Source organism: Lissotriton helveticus, chromosome 2_1, assembly GCF_964261635.1.
Source record: "Lissotriton helveticus chromosome 2_1, aLisHel1.1, whole genome shotgun sequence".
Classification (NCBI taxonomy): domain Eukaryota; kingdom Metazoa; phylum Chordata; class Amphibia; order Caudata; family Salamandridae; genus Lissotriton; species Lissotriton helveticus.
The window spans coordinates 341,732,911-341,757,203 of record NC_136059.1 but is presented as its reverse complement, the minus strand read 5'-3'; positions in this window follow the sequence as shown (position 1 = coordinate 341,757,203).

The following is a 24,293-nucleotide window of genomic DNA, read 5'->3' as shown; positions in this document are numbered from 1 at the left end:
GTGGTGCCAACAGTCTCATTATGTAAATATACAAAACTCACAAGGTTGAAGTGTAAATGCAGCATTTGGTATTATTGGAAGTACTATATTTAAAGAAGGAATGTCATATGCAGAATTGTTACAAGTTAGAATACCCTGTTTCTGGGAAACGGGTAATCTATAAAAAATTGAAAATTACAAAAGAGTTTACAGATGCTGAAGAAAAGAATGGAAGCAAGGACAATCAAGAAGCTGTTAAGAAGAGAAAACTGAAAAATGATGGGGATATTGTAGGTTACCAGATGCAAAACAGTTTATGTGTCCACTGCTATGCAAATGTTGCTCTCAATGTACTGTGCTCTCATGTTTACTGACTGACAGAACAGGGATACATTCTGCTTCAGATATTAAAGATCTTTTAGATGTATATAGTGGATCAGTAATGTTTACTCTCGACAGTCAACAAGACGCACAAGAATTTGTTATGGTTATGTTTGAAGTTTTAGAAGAAAAAGATGTAAATATTGATGATTTCTTTGGACTGAGTTACACATGGCACAATGACTGGGATGATTGGGATTATTCATCTAAGACTTAAATTAATTCTGAGTGTTTTCTCTATTTAACATTACCAGATTCCAAAACTGTGGGGCATATTATCAAGGAAGGGTGTTAAAATTATCGCCGCCTTAGCGGCAGGAAACTGCCGCTAAAGCGGTGATAATGGGCTAAATAATATGCCCTGGAGAATTCCAATAGAAGTCCATGTTCTGGTGTTAACATGGGCTTCTATTGGAATTCTCAAGGGCATATTATCAAGCCCATTATCGCCGCTTTAGTGCCAGTTTCCTGCCGCTGGAGCAGCGACAATTTTAACGCCGTTCTTTGATAATATGCCCCCTGTGTCTTTTGACAAATTGTTGAAGAATGCTAACCAAAATATGACCTGCCCAAACTGCAGATCAGATGTTATCCCTTCGTTAATCCCAACAAGAACTGGAAAACACCTTATAGTAATGCTACAAAGATGCAGCACAGATGGTGCCAAATTGGAAACTCAAAGACATATTTCAAAGCTAGACAAATATTAATTTTTGGGAAGAATTCTTACTACTTCAGCTATCATCTTTCAGGAAGGAATGAACACAACCTCTAGATACTACACTGTGAAACTTGATGGACGGAATGCCAAACTAACATATTTTCTTTTTTCAAACAAAGGAATTCTGAATAAAACAATGATCTCTGGTGTTTCTTCTCCATGATTTATTAGTCTTTGAGACATTATTCGGCCTATTGGGGTTAATGTCTTCAAAAACTTCTTCAAAACTAAACAGTCCTTTTATCTTCCACAAAAGAGTTCTTACCACATCTACAAACAACACTATCTAAACAAAGTTTAAAAATGAATGGACATTATCCAATTATGGCAGCCTTATAAGTTGAAAGTAAAAACTGCCTTGGAAACTAAACAAACCCAGCTATATAGGGCAAGATGGCCACCGGCAGTCCGTAGGGGGTAGCAGCCCTTTAGCCACTCTCCCTATGCTGATACTCTGATGTAATGGTGTACTGACCTTGTACGCGTTAAATCTTCAACCATTCTATATGACGAAATCAGAAGAGTGAGCTGCAATAAAGTGGGCACAGAGATGCTTGAGGGTTTTTTCAGACTGGTGATTACTCCTGTGTGGCTGCCTGTGCGAGCGGAGGCACAGCCCAAAAGAAAGCAGAGCGGCGCTTGGCAGTCAGCGGCATCTATAATTAAGGAGACGATTACTTATCTTCTTGAGAGCTGGGAAGCCGTTAAACGAGTCATGGCCCCGAAAGTACAGAGGGCAGTGAAGGAGATTCGGGAGAGAGAGGAAGAATCTGGGCTACTAAGTGACTCCGATATCCCTGCGGCGAACCTAAGAGCCAAGGCTCGACAGAGAGCTCAGGCCCGGAAGGAGGCTGCAAAGAAGCGAGAGGAAGAGCGCTTTATAGCGAGTGAGAGAAGGAGAGAAGATCGGGAGATTGACCGAAGGCGCAAGGAGTTACCTGGGGGGGCCTCCGTGGACCTCGGTGCTGATTCCCAAAGAGAGGTGATCCTGCGGCAGCCAACGATTTTCGAGTCTTTTCCGCTACGTGGAGAGCAAGCACTGCTAGTGCTACCAGTCCCGCCAGTGAAAGCGATGGAGGCAGAAACTGAACCCGCTGAAGTTGCGAGGATTGATGCAGCAAAACTGACAGCGGTACCGGAGTTGACAGAGTGTACGGCAATGACTGCAGAGCACTCGATGTTTGTTCATGGTGAGACTGCTGAGGTGACTGCTGAGGTGCCAGGATCAGCGGCAGGATCGGAGACAGCTGAGATCGTAGTGCGCCCTGCTCTAATGGAAGTTACAGAGCGTATGACCGGAGCTCCTTTTGTAGGCGGGGCCGGAGACGGTGATGAGAACGACGGGATCAATGACGGGATCAACGCGTCACAAGAATTATTGAAATCACAGCAGGCTGATGTACAGCCTGATGTAAAGTTAAGTGTGCAGGCAAGTGAGCAGCTGCGCAAAGGAGTGGATTGTTTGGTCGAGGAAAAGGAATCACAACGGAAGACGAGTGACTTTAATGCAATAGCGACCAAACCTGTGATCGAACAGCAAGGTGAGCCACAAGGGGAAGGGTTGGTTGCAACAACAGGACACGTTGATCGTTTAAACACACAGGCGGACTTGGCAGAGGGGGGGAAGAAGTACCCTCTAGGCAAGCAGGAGTCTCATATGTAACCGAATATGTAACCGAACAGAATGGTCAGCAAAGGGGTATACTCATGCAGCAAAGAGCAGCCGCTGGCACTGCAGTAAACGCAGTAAACACAGTAATCACAGTAAATGCAGCAGTAAACCCAAGCAGTGGTGCTATTCCCAAGGAAAATATTAAGATGAAGTCTTTTAGACTCGCTAGATCTGTTAAATCTAATGATGACTCATTACCGGACTCTAGGAGATTGAATCAGGAAACAAATATAAATATCCTTGGACAATTATCTGTCACAGGGTCACCCAGTGACGAGTGCTTCTTTACAGGCAATGATGATGATAAGGAGGAGGAGGAGGACGATGAAACGGATTTAAGTTCCACCTCGTCTGCAGAGTCTGATCATCCTTTGTCGAATGGTCCGAAGAATCAGACATTTACTCCTCAGAATTAGAGACGGAGCAGAACACTGCTTTAAAAAGAAACCCGAAAATCAAAAATTATAAACCCAGGGGGAGGCCTCGCATGAGAATTAGTAGAGCAGGGAGTACGCTACAAAGAGGGGTAGCTAAAAGGCTGGATTGGGATAAGACAGTCACTTCGCAGACACACCAGGATGGAAATATTAGTGCTGGTCTGCAGGGGGTGAAGGAACGGGAGCAGACTCAGGACCAATATCAAGGCTTTTCAGATTCGCATATAGATAGATTTGATCTTCTACTCTCTACATTGAAGCAAATACAAGGGGAAGCTCGGTTGGAGAGTCAAAGAGCCAAGCGCGCTAATAAGAAAATTCAGTGATCTCTCCACAAAGTACATGAAATGTATACTGAAGTCACTGGTAGATTGATGGAGGTTGAACAGAGGACTGGCAAAATGGAAGATGAGGTGGTAAAGCTGCAGGAATCTAGACCGGGGCAGGAGAAAACAGAGTCTGATATTCTTTGGAAACTTGAAGATTTTGAAAATAGGCAGAGACGTAACAACATAAGATTGCTCGGAGTGGAGGAAGGGAAAGAGGGAGGAGATACAAGAGCTTTTGTGGTGGATTTGCTGAAAGGTGCTTTTCCAGAGATGGATAACTGGGACTGGGACAAGGAAGTGCAACAAGCGCATTGGTTTCCCCTTATACAGAAAAAGGGCAATGTGGGCTCAAGAGCAAGAGCTATTCTTGTATATGTGGGAAACTACTTATTAAGAGAGGAAGTAATTATGAAGGCTAAACCAATGAAGAAACGAACTTATAAGGACATAACTTTTTTTGCTCGTCCAGATTTTTGCCACACAACAGTGGAGAGAAGATGGCGTATGAGGCAACTTATAATACCATTTCAGAATGTAGGGTGTGAAGTGTATTTGTTGTTCCCCTCTCGCCTTAAAGTAGGACGTAATGGTCAGTTCAGAGTATTTTTTTCTGAAATAGTTGCGCAGGAATATTTGACCTTTCTTCGAGAAGAGAGAACACATAGGGAACGGAATACGCAATCCGATCGGATTGTAGACATAAGACAAACAGCTTGCATGACAAAGAAATAAATAAAAAATAAAAAAAGGATGAGTTCTTTACACCTTGAATAAAGGGTTTAAGAGATGGATCATGGGGGGGTGGCTGAGGGAAAGTCCCCTGGGGGGGGCTCGGCTGTCACATATAGGTCAGGATTGACCTATTTGCCAGTAAGGGAGGGGGGTAAGGGGGGGCGGGGGAGCACAGGACACGGCACGACACACAAGAGAGAGATGTATTTTAGAAGGGGCAACAGCAGAAAAGGAAGAATGGGTAGGGAGGCGAAAATCTGAAGGAAGAAAGATAAAAAATGTTGATGCTAGAGTGTTTATAAAACGTTGGACGACAAAAATGGCTAGGGTGTATACGAGATCAGATGATGGAGAGGTTATTTTATAAGTTAAGTTATGGGTGTTAGGTGTGTAACATGGAATGTATGTGGTTTGAATGATGCTCAAAAAAGATCAAAAATATTAGTAACCTTAAAACAAATGAATGTGGATTTTGTATGTATCCAAGAAACACATGTTATGGTAACACAAGCATATCTCCTTAGTCATCTAGGAATTCATTTATTAGTAGATTCTAGTCAAGCGGTAAAAAAAAGAGGGGTAGCTATTTTAGCTTGAAATAAAAATACCTTGACTAGGAAGAAAGCACAGGATAAATGGGGAAGATGGGCTATGGTCGAGTGTCTGAAGGATGGGGAGTGGACAACGCTTGTAACTGTTTACGGTTCAACGGAGGATGACCCCGAGATTTTTCAATTTTTAGATGTGGAGTTAGCTACCTGGGCACTGAAAATTATTTTGGCAGGCGATCTTAACATAAATGGGGCAGATGGATTAGGATTGGGCTCTTTTGGAAAATATCAAGGTCGGAAAAGGAGAGTTAACCAGGCATTACATAGTTTAGTTTTAAATAATGCTCTCTCAGATGTATGGGGGAAAAAGAGATTGGATAACAAAGGTTTTACATATTATTCAGCCCCACATCGAACTTGTGCAAGATTGGATTATTTTTTTGTTTCAAGTACTACCATATCGAATTCAAATATTGAAAGGCTGCCGCGGATCCTTAGTGATCATAATCCCTTAGTACTTACAATAGCAACAAAAACAAATGCTAGACAATATTAAACTGGACTTTCGAAAGAGGGCTGTTAAAAGAGGATAAATATATAGTACACATGAATAAGTGGATTAGCGATTTTTTTTTCATTAATAGGGATAGCGCAGAATTGGGGGTGGTCTGGGACGCCTTTAAGGCAGGGGTCCGGGGGGAAACGAAGAGTTTTAATTCTTATAAACGGAAGCAGGAGCAGTTGAGGAATTTAGAGTTATTCGAAAAGGTGCTCAAGGCAGAGGAGGATTTAGAAAAATGTGTTTTGATTGGGACTCAATTGGATAAGGCCTTGATAGAACTTGTGAAAGCAAAAGGTGAAGCAGAGAGTGATATAGCTAGCAAAGCAGCGAAAATATATACTACTAAAAGGGAGAAGTGTTATGAATTTAGTGAGTCAGTAGGGAGAATTCTGGCTACCCGGACAAGGCAGCAAGAAGCGTCGGGAACGGTGAGAGAAATTAGGGATATATCAGGTAGGGGGTATACAGATTCGAATGAAATAAGGGAAGTATTTAGGACTTTTTATCAGAAGTTATATGATGATGAACTAGCGGGGGGAGACACCCAGAGAGTTAAAGAGGACATGCAGGAGTATCTTCAGGAGATCCCGGTAGATATATTGGAGGAGGAGGACGCAGAGGGCCTAGAGGAGATCTTGCAGACAGAAGAAATTGAGGAGGCGGTATGGAAACTTCCCTCAGGGAAAGCAGCGGGCCCTGACCAAATACCTATAGAGTTTTACAAGGTGTTTTGGGATATTTTGGAAGAAGAGCTAATAAAGATAATGCAGCTGGCACAGTTGGGTGATTTAGCACTCAAATCATGGGGGAGTGCAGAGGTGGTAGTAATATTGAAAAAAGGGAAAAATCCGGAGGAACCAGGATCTTATAGGCCCATCACCTTAATGAATGCAGACGCTAAAGTATTTTCCAAGGCATTAGCATCAAGACTTGCCAGAGTAATTCACAAAATAGTTAGCAGTGCTCAACATGGATTTATACCGGGAAGAGGGACTACTCACCACATACGCAAAGTAATAACCCTATTTGATGTTACAACAGTCACAGGAGACCCGATGGAAGTAATGTTACTTGATGCAGAAAAAGCATTTGATCGGGTCTCCTGGGACTATCTTTGGTATGCATTAGAAAGAGCAGGTGTTAAACAGGGATATCTTAAAGCTATACAGATTCTATATTTAAACCCGGTAGCAACTTTACGTGTGAATGCTGGGAACACGGGGCAATTTCGAATAAAAAGGGGTACAAGACAGGGGTGCCCCTGCTCACCGCTTTTGTTTGCTATATATATGGACCCACTTATTCGTAGAATAGAGGCATCTGAGATGATTACACCTTTAATAACACTCATTGGGCACTGTAAAATCTTAGCCTATGCAGACGATGTTGCTGTAATCACTCCTAATCCTACTGAATCCATAGAGTATGTAGAAATTGAGGCGATGAAATTTGGAAAGATATCGGGTTATAAATTAAATACATCCAAAACGCAGATAATTAAAAACTCTTATGCTATTTGTACAGATAACCGAGTGACGCAGGTAGGCATATACTTAGGGGTAATCATCTTGGCAGATTTGGATTCTTTAGTAGAGAAGAATATTTCTCCTTTAATTAAGAAAGTAGAGAAAGACCTGGATAGGTGGGATAACTTGCACATGTCAATTGTGGGGCGGACGAATATAATAAAAATGCTGGTTCTCCCAAAATTTTTATATCTATTTAGAGCCATACCTTTGTTATTCGATGTCAAATTATTAAAAAAATTAGAGTACATAATCAATAGATTCATTTGGGCAAAGGGGAAAACTAGAAGGGCCCTCAGATTCATGACACTCCCGAGAGAGAGGGGAGGCTGGGGAGTACCAGAATTAAAGCTTTATTATTGGGCGGCAGCTCTTCAAAATATGGTTAGTTTGCTGGGGGGGGCAGAGTTAGAAGGCTGGAGTGAATTTGGAACACTGGCAATTTATGGACTAACCTTGGGAATAGAAGTGGAGAATGTGTTTTTGAAGTTTACAGAGGCTAGCTACTACAAAAAGACAAAGTTTAAGACGCTTATAGCAGCATGTACAATTTGGAAAAGCTTCATTAAAAGAGCAGGCTTGGGGAAATATAATTCATACACTAGATTTATAGATAATCCAAATCTTCCACAAGAGATTTTTTCGGGTTACACATTTATTGAGTGGGAAAGTAAGGGAATTAGAAGTATAGGGGATGTAATGGGGGAACAGGGGGGTTTTCAATTTTCAGAATTACAGGCTAGATTTAAGCTAGACACTAGGCATTTTTTTAAATATTTACAAATTAGGAGCTTCTTGTTGAGCAAAAAGGGAGGTCCATTGGGCTTTAGACATGGTCCGATTATGGAAGTGGTTCAATCAGGGGAAGATTGTACTATCAAGAGGTTTTATGCTGAATTGATAAAATCAAAACAGGATGATTATGAAAAATGGAAAGAAAAATGGAAAAACAATCTTAATATTAGCGGGGAAAGCGTTGGTATTTCTTTAGAAAAGGGATATTCGCTGTTATGCTCGGCACCATTGCAGGGGCAACATTATAAAACGCTATATCATTTATATTATACCCCTGCAAAAATAGCACAATGGGGAGGTACTGTGGGTATTAAGTGTTATAGGTGTGGAAGTCTGGAAGCTGATCTAAAACATGTATTTGCAACATGTCCTCATCTATATTCACTTAAAAAAAGATATTGAAGGCTTCATAAATAACATTTTAGGAACTGAAATTGTGCTAACTCCCTGGAACAATATGATTAGGAGTGAATGTGGAGGATGAACAACTACCAAGCGGGAGGGAATTTTTATTTGTAGCATTATCAGTTATGAGATTATGTATAGCGTCTGCATGGATCGACCCTATTCCCCCTACCTTTCATAATTGGTTGGCCAAATTAATAACAACATATAATATGGAGAAAGAGATCTACGCACGTAAAGGGAAAAGGGGAAGGAAGCTGGGTAAGCTAATATGGGACCCCATTACACGATGGAAAGAGGGTGAAATAGAATAAAAATTAGATGCGAGTTAAATCGGGTGATTTATGATAATATATAAGGTATCAGACGCTACCATTGTAATATTGTGAGAGAAATAAAAGGTAGACAACTGATTATGATTTAATTGTATGTAAGTGAATTTATGTAATATCATGGAATGGAAATCTTTTTTGACTAGATTTATGTTTTCAGAGCCTGGACTGTTATTTTTAATTTTTTCATTAGTGGGTTGTTGCTTTTTTCTTTTGCTGTTCTTTTTGCTCTTTCTCTCATTGTTATCTATTTTGTTTGTAATAATATGCCGTGCCCTGTATGTAAATGCAAAAACTTTCAATAAAAAGATTTTTTTTTAAAAAAGGAAACTAAACAAATTGACCCCCTTTGTATCATCAACCTTCTAAGTACTATTTGTGGGGAAAAAACGACACTATGGGATTTTGTCTTTATGAATTATCAGCATTTAAACATTATTTAGCCTACTAGGGGTGATGTTCACAAAAGGATCTTCAAAATTGAAGAGTGCTTTATATTTATGTGTAATATTGTACCAGATATAATAATTCAAGACATTTGTTTAACATAGGTTTGTTTATAGTACTGTAGTAACTCCAGAAAAATTGTTTAATAAATTGTAGTAAGTGCAATGCATGATGTCTCTTATTTATAGTGATGTACTGTGCAGTTTTGTTTTTTTCTTTTACAATCCATTGATTGTTTTTCCCCACTGTTCGAGGTTGAAGAATAAAAGCTGAGAAAGGGAAAATTATATTTTTACTACATTATAATACACTTTTATAGTATACCTAATATATATTGATATGTTTCTGTAATTTTGACGATTAGATATTAACATATCTTTATGTTCTTTTTCAATAGAGACTGCAGTTGAACATTGTTAGATGTCTCCAAACACTTTTTCTACCACAGACATAATTTATATGTAGTGTTCTTGCCATAGCTTCCTATTAGTGTGCTTGCCTAATTTAATATTAAAACATTCAGTGTAATAGAGCAGCTTTACAGTCAGTTACACAACAACTCACAAACATTCAGGTACTTATTCATTCAGGCATTTATACAACCACTCACTTACCCATACAGCCTCTGACACATTCACTCTCATCCATACAGCCACTCACATCTCTACTGCTATACACACAGAGTAGATCACACCCCAACTCATTCACTCAAACAGCCACTGACACACCCATTCACCCACCTACACTCTATTCACATACCCTTTCAGTCACTGAAATAGCACCTTATATTTCCTCTCACTCACCTGCACAGTCAGTCTCACACCCACTCATGCACCCATATGCCCACTGACATACCCAATCGCTCCCAATGCAGCCACTCATACAGTCACTTATTGACTGATTCAGCTATTCACATATCCACTCACACATCTATGCAGCCACTTACACAGATACTAACTCACCTTTACACCCACTCACACAGGTACCCTTTCACCCATACAGCCACTCACACATGCAGTCACTCATCCATACAGCCACTAACACAGTCACTCCCTCACTCATACGGTCACTAACAAACACATTCAGTCACCCATACACCACTTATGCACTCACTCACTTATCTATACAGCCCCCTAAACACCCAACCCCTCACCAATACTTCCACTCACATATTCAATCTGTCATTGTTACAACCACCCATTCAGCCACTAACTTTCTTATAAGATTGCTGATATCCACTCACTCACCCATACAACCACTCATACTAGCACCAACTAATTCATACAACTACTCACACAGGTACTAGCTCACCCATACAGCCACTCACACAACCTTTCACTCACCCATAACGCCACTCACACAATCACTCAGTGAATCTATGACATAATATCGACAGACAGAATATAAACATACAAAAATATCGAAAAAAAATATCGTAGTACAAAAAATATAGAAGTTAAAAATATCGTTTTTTTAAATGTATTAATAATAATGTAAAAATAATTTAAAGATACAAATAATTTAACAAATTATAAATATAAACATTGAAACATATTTAAAAAATAATAACTAATACATATACATTTAAAATAAATTAAAAACTCTACATATAAATTAATATATATACTTACTCCACATATTGCAACAGTAGGAAAAGCCTTGGATAGCGTAGGGGTAAAAATTACTATTCCCACTCCAGAGGGTGCAACAGTAGGGAAAGCGTTGGATAGCGTAGGGGTAAAAATTACTATTCCCACTCCAGAGAGTGCAACAGTAGGGAAAGCATTGGATAGTGTAGGGGTAAAAATTACTATTCCCACTCCAGAGAGTGTAACAGTAGGGACAGCGTTCAATAGCGTTGGGGTAAAAATTATAATTCCCACTCCCGAGAGTGCAACAGTAGGGAAAGCGTTGGATAGCGTAGGGGTTAAAATTACTATTCCCACTCCAAAGGGTGCAACAGTAGGGAAAGGGTTGAATATCGTAGGGGTAAAAATTACTATTCCCACTCCAGAGGGTGCAACAGTAGGGAAAGCGTTGGATAGCGTAGGGGTAAAAATTACTATTCCCACTCCAAAGGGTGCAACAGTAGGGAAAGCGTTGGATAGCGTAGGGGTAAAAATGACTATTCCCACTCCAGAGGGTGCAACAGTATGGAAAGCGTTGGATAGCGTAGGAGTAAAAATGTACTATTCCCACTCCAGAGGGTGCAACAGTAGGGAAAGCGTTGGATAGCATGGGGGTAAAAATTACTTCCCACACTACTCCCCCTTTAACACACAACACACTACACATACAAATAAACACAATTAATATAAATATCAATCTATCAGTCAGTCATAATCTTTTATTCGGTTACCACTTGTTTGCAACCATAAAAAGTACAAAATTTAAAAACAACAAATATTTAAAATAAATAAACAAAGCTTACAACATAGTTTGAAACTATATAAAAAAAAAATTTAAAAAAAAGGATTTCACAAGCTTAAAGGTGGAAATGTCTTTTCAATCATAGGCTTGGCGTATCTTGATACTAGCTTTTAAAAAGATGGCTATGCACTTTGCAACATGTACTGAGTCCAAAAGCTGTAGGGAAAGAAATGCAGGATAACATGACCTGTGACCAAGGGAACGGAGAAGTGGGAGAATCCAAGATTTGCGTGGTGTTTTATAGTATTTACAGAAGAAAATAATATGAATTGTTGATTGGGTGGATACTCCATCACATGGACAGTTCATAAGAATACTCGACCAATTTTGATTTTTTGGGAAGGAGACTAGACGGAAAAAGGTGTTAAAACGAAATCTTGTCAAAAGATATTTCTCATGGTTGGACAAATAATACTTCAGATATGGTTGGATACCTTTAACAGTTTGCGCTGCACAGATTTGAGAGTTCGAAGTTTTTACGATCTCCATTTGATTGCGTAGTTCTCTCAAATGGTCCATGCACATCTTCTTTAGCTCTTTTCTTGAGATGTCCTCTACACTAGGTGGATCTTCAAAGTAAGAGGTACGGCCAAGATCGTTGAAAAAGTTCCGCTCATAGACTAACCAGGAAATCCTGCGCCAGTTGGTTAGAGCCAAACAGTCCGTGATCAAGGAGCGAGTTAGATGGCACTCTGGTTTAGTCCATATGCGTTGCCATAAGAGAATTGGTTGGGAACGTATGGCGTCAGTGATGTAATCCATACCAAGCTCATTGTGTGAAGCATAGTTCGGAGCACTTTGTGGAAGAGCCAGGAGATATTTGACAAACCTATTCTCTATTATTTGAATAGAGTCTATTGGACCATATCCCCAAACACCCGCTCCATAGGTGGCCACACTATGACATTTTGCGTAGTAGATTTTCAGAAGTTCGGGGGGTGCGGGTTTGCCCAACTTCCTTGAGAATGAAACCAGGGCTGATGTTGCTCGCTGGAAGAGAAGTTTTCTGCTGGCCGTGGCCTGTCGCCAACTTAAGGAATCATCAACCAGGATACCCAAGTACGGATAGGCAGAGGTTTTTTCCAGTCTTGTATTATCCACCAAGATTGGCTTGGGATTCTTGACCTTAGGACCATTGTGCATGGTAAAAGTCTTTTTTATATTAATTTTAAGACCAAGAGAACTCATAAAGGAGCAGTATTTGTTAAGTTGTTTCTGGAGTTGATTCAGTGTTCGAGCTATGATGACCGAGTCATCTGCGTATTGCAGTGTTGGTATAGGTCGGTGGTTTATCTGGGGTAGGTCCTGGCTCCCTTCCAGCAGAGCCTGCGCTAGTCCGTTGGTGTAAAGGTTGAACAGGAAGGGAGCCAGTACACATCCCTGTCTTACCCCCCTTCCTATGGAAAAAGAGGGTGATAGCTCTCCGTTAACTCCAAATCGGACACGCGCCGTGGCGTCGGAGTATAGTTCATGGAGGAAGACTATAAGGGCAGGGTCCACTCCAAGGTCACCGAGAATAGACCAAAGTTTAGAATGCTGGACGCAGTCAAATGCTGCGCTGAGATCAACGTACACGAGAAAGATGTTACCTCCTTTTGCACCCACATACTTTCCAATCAAAAGGCCAAGATTCAAGGCCTGCTCCACAGTCCCAAGACCCTTCTGGAAACCGTATTGCAGATCGTCATGATGTTATTTTCTTGGGCCCAAGATTGTAATCGGTCCAAGACCACCCGACCCGCAACTTTACCCATGGAGTCCAGAAGAGAAATAGGCCTGTAGCAGACCGGGTCGTTTCGGTCACCCTTTTTAAAGATGGGGAGCAAAATTGACGTTGACCAAGACTCTAAGAGCCCTACTGTTGTTGCTGCTGTCAGGACCTGGGTAAGTAGTGGTGACCAAAGTTCAAAGTTGTGGAGAAAAAAGTCCAGTGGAACACCGTCTGGCCCGGGAGCTTTTCCCGGTTTCGACGCCTTGAGTGCTTTTGCAACTTCCGCGTGATTAAAATGAATGTTAATCGGGTAGCTGTTCTTCCCCGACTTATGGGATCCGCTGTGATCTTCTCCTACTGGGACCGTATGGGGATTCCCAAAAATACTAGAAAAATGAGAAACCCATTCAGCTGCCGTAACTGCAACATCTAGATGCTGTCCCTTTGATGTATCAGCCAAAAAGGGAGATCTAATGACTTGCCAGAAGAGGGCACTATCTTTACTTTGGCAGCTGTCATGCAATTGTGCCCAAAGATTTTTCTTGATTTCTCTTCTGCGTTCCAATCTGGCTGTGTTATAATGTTTCCTTAGATTTGAGATTTCCAAGGCATCCCGAATAGGTCTATGAAGGGCTTCCTTTAGGTGCGAGAGGGCCTTACAACAGTCTGCATTAAACCACCTCTCGGAGGTAGACTTATTTTTCATACATTTGGCAGAGAACTCCTTTCCAATTACCTTCAAGATATTCTGGAAGCTTCCCACAATAGTTTGGGGGGAGGAGTCGGTTGATAAACAGTCAAGTACCCAAGGTTTAGTTTTTGCAAGAACTCTCTCCGTTATTACAACTGGGTCCACCTTGGCCCATTTGACTGTATAGCCATTCAGTTTATTCATTGTTAGGGAATTTTGTCTTAGATGGCTGGAAGTGATAGAGTGTAATTTAGCCTTTTTTGGATTAACTCTTACACTAATAGGGAAATGGTCCCTGGTAGCATCAGTCCCAGTAAAGAAATTGGACACTTGACCCTTTAGAATCTGGGAGGTTAAAATGTAATCAATGGTGGTTGAGTACCCTCTACCATGGAACGTTGGTTATAAAATCTGTTTGTTGTTCTACTAGATTGTTTGAAAAATCAATTTCTAGGGAGAAAAGGGACTCATTTACTTTGTTGCCACAAAAGGAGTGGGCAAAGTGGAACAGCGGACTGCCATGTTCGTCCTGTAGGCCACAATTTCCATTTTTATAATTAGTGCATAATGGGAGGTTAAAATCACCACCCCAGATTATATATACTGAGGATGGCTGGAGTTCGTCTTGCAAAGATTCTAAAAAAGTGGTAATTTCGGTTAACGTTTTTATACAGTCAATTGTATCTGAATTATTATAATAATTAATCAAGATATAGATGCTGTCTGTGTTAAAATTTACTTGCAAGATTTGGTAACTCGAGAGTTCCTTTAGCTTATGTATGGATATAGTGGGCAAAGTATTAGCAACATAGACCACCAGACCACCCTTTGGTCTTCCCATAGCTCCCTGGATTGCTGGGATGTAAAAAGTTTTATAGCCCGTTAAATGTATCGGTGTAATTGACCATGTTTCCTGGAGGCAGACTATCTGGTGTTCCCTCACTGTATCAAGCCACGGTTGCAATGCCAGCTTAGCACGCAGACCTGCGACGTTCCAATATAAGATTAAAAAGCTCAGGGCTATAATGTGAGGATGGTCATTTAACTGAGATGGTATCTGACAATCAGGAAATCGCAAAGGTGGACTCGTTGGTGAGATCACGGTGGCTTCTTTAGTAATAACCGTATCTCTTGGGGATTCTGTGGTGGGACCCGTCTTAATACTATTACTAGGCGACAAAATTAATTCTAATTGGGTTTGGGGTTTAGGGTGAGGTAATTGCAGACCGGGGCTTGAAAAGGCTTCACAGATTTTTGGGGCCTGGGTCATATTCGTTATGGTTGGTCAGTCCACCATTTCCAAACAGTCATATCTATTTCTAGTCGGCAAGCTCTGCCAACCCTCCACAGATAAGTGTGGCCTGCCGGATTGCCAGAGCTGAGACTGTCAGTCTCTATTCCTATTTCTATTACCATGACTATATCTAACCTGATTCCAATGTCCTTCCCCTGGATGTTGCCAGTTTGAGGAAGAAAAATATTGATGTGTATTCAGTGGGGGGTAAAAAAAGGAAAGATGTTGGGCGTCAATACCGCCTTTTTTCCCCAGTGTTGGATAAGAGCAAATAAAGTCGACTGTGGTTGGATCTTCACAATTTACTATGATACAGTCACCCTGGATTAATTTGCGCTCGTCCCCTATCCAGGTGACTCTACGAACTGTGGAGATCCTACCAGAGTGACAAGGCTCTAAGGGTCTATTTAAGCTTAGCCACTGCAGGACCTTGTTTTTGAGTGACCAAACAGATTCGTTAGTACCCTCACCTAATTTAGGTACTCCTGTAAGAATAATCGTGTAGGGGGATGCCTCGGGTGGAAGATGCACCGGACACCTTGATCGTGCTCCTTTTTTGGCTGTTATCAAGGATTTTACTTCTGTTTTAGGGGATGAAGATGACGGTTTTTTGTTAGTGGCTTGGTTTGTATTTGCATTTGCGTTTTTAGGCGATCCTGAAGCGTTCTGGGACGGGGCAGTGGGTAATGCAGTCATTGGGACACCTACTGCTGGATTTAACTGCTGTTGAACTGGTGTGGCAGTATGCTGAGATTTCCTAAATGATGAAGTGGCCACTGCAGGCTGTTTAATATCCGCACCTGATTGGACCGGTTGAGGAGCTTTTATTGAATGAGTAGGATTCCCCTTCCCTTGTTTGGGTAATTGTAGGCTGGACGCAATAGGGGAGGTGCGTGATAAGGTTGCTATCTGGGTTTCAAGGTGCCTCAAACTAGTTTCTAAAGGTTTTAGGTATTGAATAAAAAGCTCTTTGATGGTAGATAGAATTTGTGGAGTATGATTGCAGACTCTACACGGGCCCCCCACCTGGGATGTTTTATTTGAATTATCAAGATTCTCTACAGTAATAGTAGGTACAACAGTATTGTTGGGAATTGATGTATTTATACTGGGTCGAGTGGGCTGTACGAACTGACCCCCCCCGAACTCCAAAGGGGTATTGGGGACCGCTTTATTACCGTGTAGTGTGCTATTTCCCCTTTTTGAAATGGCTCCTTCCCTGGCTCCACGGAGCTGCTTATCTAAAGTTGTTTCCAGTGTTTCCAATGTTTGACATCGCTCTAGGTCTGGGGTGTTTTCCAGGTCTGTTGACGAAAGAGAATCAGTCTCAGATTGAGTTGCGGACAGATCTACTAAACACGGGACTGTATGGATGACTGCAGCCGAGACAGGAGGTGTAAAAATAGAAGTGGTAGGAGCTTGGTATGTAGGAGAGGGCGCAGTAGCCAGAAGACCCAACGAGGAGCGTTTTGCATTAACAAGGTCCAAGGATACTCTACGCTCCAGGAGGGAAATACTCTGATCAATGACCTCATTAGTTCGAGAGATGAATTGGTCAATAGGCCCCGTAATCTGGCCACGCTTAAATTAGATTTCGTTTTACTTCTGGTTCTGCCAGACATATTGCTCTTTACAGAGGAACAAACAGCAACAGCAACGACAGTGGCAATGGACCGGAATAGGCTGATAGCGAAAATCCAAGGAGGGGGTGGCCCGGCCCGGACCCTACCGGTCACTAACGGGCAACAACGGGCCCGCCCATGGCCCGGGCTTCGCCCGGCGTCCCGCGTGACGGGACAGCTGACACTTTTATGCACCTCCTGGCGCTGTGTAGTGACGCTTCTGTGGGGGTGCCGCTGGACGCTGGAGACCGCAAGGGCTACCGGGAGTTGTAGGCAGCCCCTTGACACGCTCCACTCGGCGGCCCCGCTTCGATTGTAGGTGTGCAGCAGGGCAGCGGGAGACAGGCGGGAGGGTCTCGACAGCGGGGTCAAAGTCTTTGTCAGGTTTGGTGATGGTTCGGCGGGAATAGGCACAGGCAGAAAGAACGAAGCCCCGCTTACCAGAACAGCTGACACTTTTATGCGCCTCCTGGCGCTGTGTAGTGACGCTTCTGTGGGGGTGCCGCTGGACGCTGGAGACCGCAAGGGCTGCCGGGAGTTGTAGGCAGCCCCTCGCCACGCTCCACTCGGCGGCCCCGCTTTGATCGTAGGTGTGCAGCAGGGCAGCGGGAGACAGGTGGGAGGGTCTCGACAGCGGGGTCAAAGTCTTTGTCAGGTTTGGTGATGGTTCGTCGGGAATAGGCACAGACAGAAAGAACGAAGCCCAATCTATCAATTAATAACAATTAATATTATTACATTGATGTAATTATAAATTAACTAATTAACACATATTAATTACCAATTAATAACCAATTAATAATTAATTAACAAGATATTTGCAAGAATAAACAATATTTATTAATACATTCTTTATAATTAATATTATGAAATAATTAAAAAAAACGAATTACCAATTAATTAATTAACAATTAATTAACAATAAATACCAATAAATAAATACAATCTCTTTAATTAATTTAATTTAATTATGTCACACCCTATTCCCCTATAAACACACAACCCACTACACATAAATAAATCACATAAAAAATGTAATTGTCATTTAATCACTTAATAATAATTAATTAACAAATAATTATTAATTAACAATAACAAAAAAATTATTAGTATTACTACATGAACTCTAATTAATTTAATTAACTAATTAATCATAATCAATTACCAATTAATTATTAATTATTAATTATTTTTTAATAAAAAATATGAAAAAATATTAATTAATTAATTATAATTAAATTACTTCCCACCCTATTCCCCTATAAACCCACCACCCACTCTGATACTAAAACACAAAATGTAAACAAAATTACTAATTTCTAAACATACATTAAAAAACATGTTTAACAAACATATAAACAACATAATAAAATACATAACAATAAACAAAATTTCGATATTAGTAACATACATACCTTAATATTGATATTCTGTCTATCGATATTATTTCACATCGATATTCTATACCTTTTAAATTAAAACAAATTATATTATTGTAAATCGATATCTTAATTTCGATATTTTGTCTCTCTACCCACCTAAACAGCTACTCATGCACCCTCTCACTCACTCATACAAGCAATCACATACTCATTCACTCATATACCTACTCACTCACTGATACAGTCACTCATATACCCTCTCACTTACTAATACAGCCACTCACACAAATACTCACTCACCCATACAGCCACTCATGTACCCTCTCACTCACTCATATAGCCACTCACATACCCACTCACTCAACCATACACCTACTCACACAGCCACTCGCTCACCCAAATAGCTATTCACACTAGTACTCACTCACCCATACAGCTCTTCTTCCATCCTCTCGTTCACCCATACATCTACCCACACTAGCACTCAATATCCATACAGCCACTCACACAACCATCACACAACCATCCACTCACCCCTACAGTCACTCTCTAGAATGGCCACTCACACAACCACTCACACTTTCACCCGCACATACAAACACTCACAAAGGCACTAACTCATTTATACAGTCACTCACCCAAAAAGCCATTCACACAACCACTCATTCTCCCACATGGCCATTCACATACCCACTCATTCAAACAAACAGCTACCCACACAGGTACTAACTCACCCATACAGCCACTCATGCACCATCTCACTCACTCATACAAGCATTCACATGCTCACTCATACAACCACTCACATACCTACTCACCTATACAGTTACTCACGCTCCTTCTTACTCACCCATACAGCCACACACACATGCACTCACTCACCTATTCAGTCACTGATACGCCCACTCACTCACTCATCCACACAGCTTCTCACACATCCACTCACTCACCCATAAAGCTACACACAACTACCCACTCACACTGCCAATCACTCACCCATACAGCAGACTTTATCATTTTTTAACTGCAATAGGCTGGTCTGACAAGACCTTGTTTTCTTCTTTTTTGTTGAGCAGTGTTTTTTATTTTCTAACATTTTGTATTTTGTTACATTTTTTATAAGGCAAAATGGCAAATGGGGGGCGGAGGGTAAAAAATGATAACCAGAAACAAAAAAACAGTGAAAATACTGGGATAAACAAAACACATGATGTTGTCTGGAGCATCAAGGATGGCATTAACAGACCAGCTGTGAGCATATAGTGCTGCAGTCAAGCAATATATGCCAACACAGCTTAACTCTGGTACAATTTGTGGACAAAGCCTCTCTACTTCAGTAGGCACTCTATCCCAAGGGACAGATGATAGATGTAGATGGCCCCTCTTCATCTCTCTCCTTCTGTTCCCTCTTCAAGCTGTTATGATGGTACATCTTCATATGGTACAACATTGAAATTGTACCGCAAGAATAATTTCTGCTGGTTCCTCTTGAGAGGGTCTTCTCACACAAACTGCATTTACTAATTTTGCCGCAGTCTGGACTCTCCAGAGGGATCATAAAAAATTCCCAAGCAATACTTTGCTTTTGGGTGCAGCCCCCTCATTACCAGAGTCTTGTTGTTCTATCTTCTGCTCCCCTGGCTGCTGTGACACCTCCTGCTGCTCACTACCTCCTGTTGCCATTTTGATGATAAAAAAAATGACAAACCGATAATTCTAATCAGAGTGCTGCACTAAATGCACAGGAGAGCTCCAAAGAATGATTCAAAAATGAATGGAAGATTCAAGAAGAGACTAATGGGCGGGAACTTCCCAAGATTAATGAAAATGTCTTCTCCAATGAAGTTTCTTTCTTACATACTCACATGATCTTCTCAAATACCAATGTCACTGCGAAAACTGGTGTCATCACGAAGACTGGAAAACAATGTAAAAGTGTTTTACATTAAAAATTATTAAAAAAATAGAAGTTGGAACACTGTATTAGTAAACAATTATTGTTAAACATTATTTATAGAATGTGCATATATGTGTTTTACACTTTTTAAAGCAGGCCCTCTTCATGACTTTTCTGCAAAACTGGAACCTGTGTATCGTGATAAAACATGACAGATTCGCAATGAGTACTTTGTTTTTTAATAAGATAATGACGGAGGTGCACAGCTTGAGGTGGTTAGGATACTATGAAAATTATTAGATAAGGTTGGGTGCTCCGTCAGGGTACGTAACCGTCCTATTACGTGTTAATCACTGATAAAGTTGTGCATACATGTGAAGTGAATGCATCCCTGGATTTGGGCACACCGTAGGTTCTCTTGAAGAAGACTCCACGAATGGATAGACGTGAAATTTAATGTTTATTCTTTGTTTCAAACTTCGTGTTATGATATTTTCATCATATCATGTTTAGTGTCATCATATTTTTAGCATGTCAAATGTATTTCCACAAAGCTCCGATGCATTTCGGGCTCGCACGCCCTTTCTCAAGGAGCTCTAAAATCAAATAATAGGATATAACCATCACTCATATATATTTGCTAACATGTCACAAACAAAATAATAAGATAACAATCAAGATGAACCATCACAATGACCATGCTGTGACTGCACTCTCATGCAAATGGCAGATCAGTGAACGCTGCGGGCAGTTAGTAATGAAGTGCACCGAATACACCGTGAAGCAAGGTGACCAACGTAAACGAAGTGACCAACGTAAAGGAACACGGAACTTACATCTCTCGGCGCTCAAGTAGTCAACGATAAAGCTGTAAGTCAAACAGTCAAAGACTAAATCACGATCCAAGGCTGCAAATTAATGTGAGCTAATCGCATACTAACATGGCGGTAAAAAACCGACTTACTGGATATACGGGCATCCTTTATCACGTATCGGTCTGTAATTCCTCAGCCGAACGGAGAAAACTTCCAAAGGATACCACGGGGAAATAACAAGCACAAAGATTCGCTACGGAGATACGTAGAGGCGTAGTGACGTTAGTAGGGAAGATAAAAAAAGGACTAACGGGCGATCGCCATGTTGAGAGTATGTGAAGAGTAAACAGACATAGACATGCACAAATATGCATGTAAACAGATGAGAGCAGCCGAATACATATAATAGAAAAAACATGAATGATATGTGCATAACTAATATGGTCATATAAACACATGGAAAAAAGATACAATTAAATAGTTGGAGAATGTGACTAGTATAGTATCACAGGCATAACAAAAGAGTCAGTAGTGCATCAAAATAGTGGTTAAATAAAGCAACTAAATTCAGTTCTATCTTTAAGCCCGAAGGGCTTCATAGCTTGCAAGCGGTAAATCCAGGATATTTCACGTTGTAGTAGAATTCTATTATTGTCAGTACCCTCGCGTTTCTCGATGGTTTCAAGTAACATGTACTTTAATTGGGCAATGCTGTGTTTTTGTTCCATAAAATGTGTAGCAATGTTCGATTTTTCATTCCTAGTGCGTATGTTTGATTTATGTTCATTTAACCGAATTTTGATTTTCCTTTCGGTTTTCCCCACCTATATTTTTCCACATGGGCATTTTAGTAGATAAATAAGATTAGATTAATCACAAGTAGCACTGACTTTAAGCTTTATGTTGTGGCCCTTCATTGGGTGCGTTATGGTAGTTCCTTTAATCACATTGTTACAATTATTGCAATTCATGCAAGGGCGTGTGCCTTTTGGTGTGGTAGATTCCCTTGGTTCCTTCATTAGTATCGCTTTAATGTTGTTGTTTCGCGTATATGCAAAGATCGGTGGAGTTTTGAATATGTCATTGAAATCTCCTTCTGATTTAAGAATAGGCCAATGTTTTAGAATGATTTTTTTGTAGGTGTTACTAAGTGTAGAATATTTAGACACTAGCACCATCCTGGTGTCTTTGGGTTTTTCCGATCTTTTAAGCGCTTGATCACGAGTAATCATCGATACCCTATTTTCTGCTTGTTCGATGATATTTTGGGATGTATGACGTTACATCGGGAACTTTTACAACGCACACCGTTACAACGCAATTTTTACAACTCTGATACATTTACAACGAATGCTTTTACAACGCATGACATTACATAGCAGATGCTATTACAACGCATGCCATTACAACGTAAGTATAGGTAAGTATATTATTTTTTTTTTAAATGTAATTTATTAAAATGTAATTAATTTAATAAATTAAATTATTTTTTAATAACTAATTTGTAAATATATATACTTTAAAAAATAGTTTATTTTAAAAAGAACAATTATTATTAAAGAACTAATATTAAAAAATAATAAAATTATTAAAATTAATTATTTAAAATATTTAAAATTATTTATTTAAAAACTGAACCCTAAAAATACCCGTTACCCTGAACCCTTAAAATACCCCTGTACCCCAAAACCCAAACCTAGCCCTGAAACCTAAAAATACCCCTGTACCCCAAAACCCATACCTAGCCCTGAAACCTAAAAATACCCCTGTACCCCAAAACCCAAACCTAGCCCTGAAACCTAAAAATACCCCTGTACCCCAAAACCCAAACCTAGCCCTGAAACCTAAAAATACCCCTGTACCCCAAAACCCAAACCTAGCCCTGAAACCTAAAAAATACCCCTGTACCCCAAAACCCAAACCTAACCCTGAAACCTAAAAATACCCCTGTACCCCAAAACCCAAACCTAGCCCTGAAACCTAAAAATACCCCTGTACCCCAAAACCCAAACCTAGCCCTGAAACCTAAAAATACCCCTGTACCCCAAAACCCAAACCTAGCCCTGAAACCTAAAAATACCCCTGAACCCCAAAACCCAAACCTAGCCCTGAAACCTAAAAATACCCCTGTACCCCAAAACCCAAACCTTGCCCTGAAACCTAAAAATACCCCTGTACCCCAAAACCCAAACCTAGCCCTGAAACCTAAAAATACCCCTGTACCCCAAAACCCAAACCTAAATATATACTATTACTTAAATTAATTTATTTAATTTACATTTTAAAAAAATGATTTAAAAAAATAACATACTTACCAATACTTACGTTGTAATGGCATGCGTTGTAATAGCATCTGCTATGTAATGTCATGCGTTGTAAAGGTATGCGTTGTAACGGATCCTGCGTTGTAATGGTGTGCGTTGTAACGGTGTGCGTTGTAATAGTTGCGTTGTAAGGGTTGTTTCCCATTTTGGGGATATCCTCTTTTTCGAAATCTGTTTCCCATTTCTTGGATTCGTTTATTTCCTGTGTCGTTGTTTGATGTAATACACTTAGCTCTTAACATTTGGGAAAATGGTAGATGGCGTTTCAACGAGCCCTGATGAAAAGTGGAGAAATGTAAGGTGTTATTACGATCTGTATCTTTGCGAAATAGATCAGTCTCAAAGCCTTGGGATGTTCTTGTGATCAATATGTCAAGAAACGTAATAGATTGTTCAATCATTTGCCACGTGAGTTGTATTCTGTCATCTTTCATGTTGAGGGTAGTCAGTGCTCGTTGTAAATGTTCTTTGGTGCTTTTCCAAATAAAAAACAAATCGTCAATGTACCTGACGAATAGTTTCAAATCTTCAGACCAATCAGAGTTTTTGTAGATGTGGGTTGCTTCAAATTCTTTCATATATATGTTCGCGTATGTGGGCGCTGCACAATTGCCCATGGACATACCGGACTTTTGCAGATACCATGCCTTGTTGTATTCGAAATAACTGTGGTACAGGGTAAACATCATTAATTCCATGAGGAATTGGTGCATGTGGCTGTCAATGTTACTATTTATGATTGCTTTTTCAATAGCGCCAATACCCCCCCCATGGGGGATAGATGTATAGAGGGATTTCACATCCGCAGTGCAAAGCACTAGGTGTTCATCAGCTTGTGTGACAACTTCTGCGAGCTTCACAAGAAATTCAGTGGAGTCTTTAACGTAGCTTCTCATTTGTTTGACCACTGGTTGGAGGTATCTGTCTAGGAATTTGCCTACAGGTTCATGTGGGGAACTTTGTTTTAGACACAGCTATTAATCCACTGAAACAAATGAAAAGGAATGACAAAGGGAAATACATACATGGGTGGTCCATTATGCAGGTGTGGTTTATAATATACCGTAGACATTTGCACAATGACAACGTAGAAAGTAAATTTCCAGTACAAAGTAACACAGTTGAGTACATATTTTCCAGAAAACTGTGGAATCTTCTTAAAAAAATGAGATTCCATTTGAATCCTTATGATCATTTTAGATAAATCAAATCTCTACATGAAACATTTACAAATATAAACATAGCACATGCCCCAGGT